The sequence below is a fragment of the Chrysochloris asiatica genome, unplaced genomic scaffold (assembly GCF_000296735.1).
Source record: "Chrysochloris asiatica unplaced genomic scaffold, ChrAsi1.0 scaffold00192, whole genome shotgun sequence".
Lineage (NCBI taxonomy): Eukaryota > Metazoa > Chordata > Mammalia > Afrosoricida > Chrysochloridae > Chrysochloris > Chrysochloris asiatica.
Genome location: NW_006408710.1, coordinates 2,118,867 through 2,121,213, shown reverse-complemented (window position 1 = coordinate 2,121,213; position 2,347 = coordinate 2,118,867). Strand labels below are relative to the sequence as shown.

General features: G+C 38.3%; 1 pseudogene; it reads right to left on the bottom strand.

The window, feature by feature from the left end:
• LOC102816666 overlaps positions 1-2,347 on the bottom strand; it is a 157,727-nt pseudogene that overhangs the window by 68,668 nt on the left and 86,712 nt on the right.

The following is a 2,347-nucleotide window of genomic DNA, read 5'->3' as shown; positions in this document are numbered from 1 at the left end:
CAGGAAGGGCCAGTCGCTGGAGAAGGATATCATATTTGGTAAGGTGGAGGGTCAGAGAAAAAGAGGAAGATCCCCAACGAGATGGATTGGCCAAGTGGCTAGCATCAATGGGCTCAAGTGTAGCAGCAGTAATGAGGTTGGCCCAGGATCAGGCAGTGTTTTGTTCTGCTGTGCATAGGGTCGCTATAAGTCAGTACCGACTCGATGGCACCTAACAACAACAACATGGATGTATGTATCTGTGTGTTTGTGTATTATTGGAAAGATTATGTTTTATTCATTGTTATTCTTTTCCTCATAGCAAATAGAGAAGCTCAAAGGACATACTTAGAGCATGTTTGTGGTACTTTGATTAAACATTAGGTCTTTTGTTTCCAAGATTTAAGGGAGAGGCTTCAAAAGTTTGTATAAATGGATAAATTCCATTATCTTTTCATTCCATCTTTCCATGAACTTTTGGAAGTCTGCTCAAATGTTTGACTATTCATATTGTTTGTTATTCATAGAGTGGTCACACTGAAATATAATATGATTTTGCTTTTATAAAAGATTGGCGACTGCTCCCTAGAAGATTGGTGGTGGTGGTGGTGGTTGTGTGTCACTGAGTTGGTTCTGACTCATAGTGACACTGAGTATATGGTTTCTGAGGCTGTAAAGCTTTACAGGAGCAGAAAGCCTCTTCTTTCTCCAACAGAACACCTGGTAAACTTGAACTACTGACCTTGTGGTTAGCAGCCCAATGCATAACCCACTTTACCACCAGAGCTACTATAGGGTGTTAGGAGTTGAAATTGAATCATCAAGTACTAGGAATTGGAATTGCTTTGATGATACCCAACAACAACAATTACCATAAAGATTTATAAGGACCAGATATGACTGTCTTAACACTTTGGTGAATAAATAGTATCAACTCTCTCAGCTGACCCTTTTTATAGACCTGTGATAAAAGCTGAAATGGAAAGAAGAAATTATGGCTCCACATTCTTCTCTGTTCACTTGACAATGTTCTGTTTTGTATTTATTGTAAGCTACATCACAAGATTCTAGAGTGTACTTCTTAGGGACTTTCCATGCCCTTGTTCAGCAATTTAGAAGGCCTCAAATAGTTTTTTTCTCCCTGGTAAGGAGATATCAACTTCATACAGTGATTGCTAATCTTACATTTAGAAGGAAAAAAAAAAAATGCAAATGCTAGCATTTTCTTAATTTGTTATGTCTCTTTAGTGTAAGCTGCTGACATTTGGAAAGGGGGAAAGAAAAAAACTGTACCTAGTAATTATTTGGAAAAAAGAATGACCTCCAAAATTTGAACTTAAATGCATGAAAGGTAATACATCATATATACATATATATATTTTTTTCTATGAAGTGAAGACAGGACTTAAAATGCAAAGTGTTACGCTTGCCTGGAAAAGCTACCTATTTTTTAAAAAAATAGATTTTAAATGATCTCCTGGGTACTACTATGTTACTCAAGACTGTCGACACGGAGTAATGAGCCACTCCAGTTACTGAAATGTTGAGAAACGCTCCAAACAGTGCCAAATGTATGCTCCCTCCTGGGAATCATTCTTCCTTTCCCTACACCCTGGCCCAATTTTTCAGCGACCACTATTCCCAGGCCAAATATGGGATGCTGAGATACCAGACCAAAAGAGTTCCTGGACACCTCCCTCTCTACTTATTCAAGATAATGGCCGTAAAATTCTTTACTGTGATAAGACAATACTTCATGTAGAAATATCTTCAAAAGTCTTCAGATTTTTCAGCAATGTTTGGGTAGTGATATATATTATATGTTGTTGTTAAGTACCATGGAGTCGGTTCCATCTCATAGCGACCCTGCACAGGGTTTCTGAGGCTGTAAATCTTTATGGGAGCAGAAAGCCTCATGTTTCTCCCACGGAACAGCTGGTAGTTTTGAACTGCCGACCTTGAGGTTAGCAGCCCGATTCATAACCACTACACTACCAGAGCTCCTTATGTATTATAGAGTCTGTGCCAAACTCAAAGTTACAAAGATCTACTCTTGGCAATGACTACAAAAAAATTCCAGTTTACTAAGAAAACTATAATACATGAAGTAGCAGCCTTCTTCTCTAGTGTGATTCCAACAGATAAATGCAATAAGTAAGTGTTCTTTATTGAGTACACAAGTATTAGTGAGCAAATGTGTTCTTCACCAGTCTTCCACTGGGTTGCTCTGACGCTGAACTCTATAACACAAGTATTTGAAATGCCACCACGATAGTCACTCCATGGCAGTCATGTTTCAGTAAAACTTTCACATAAAGACAGACTTCTAAAAAAATGGTCAGTGAAGACCGTATTAAAGCAGCAGAAC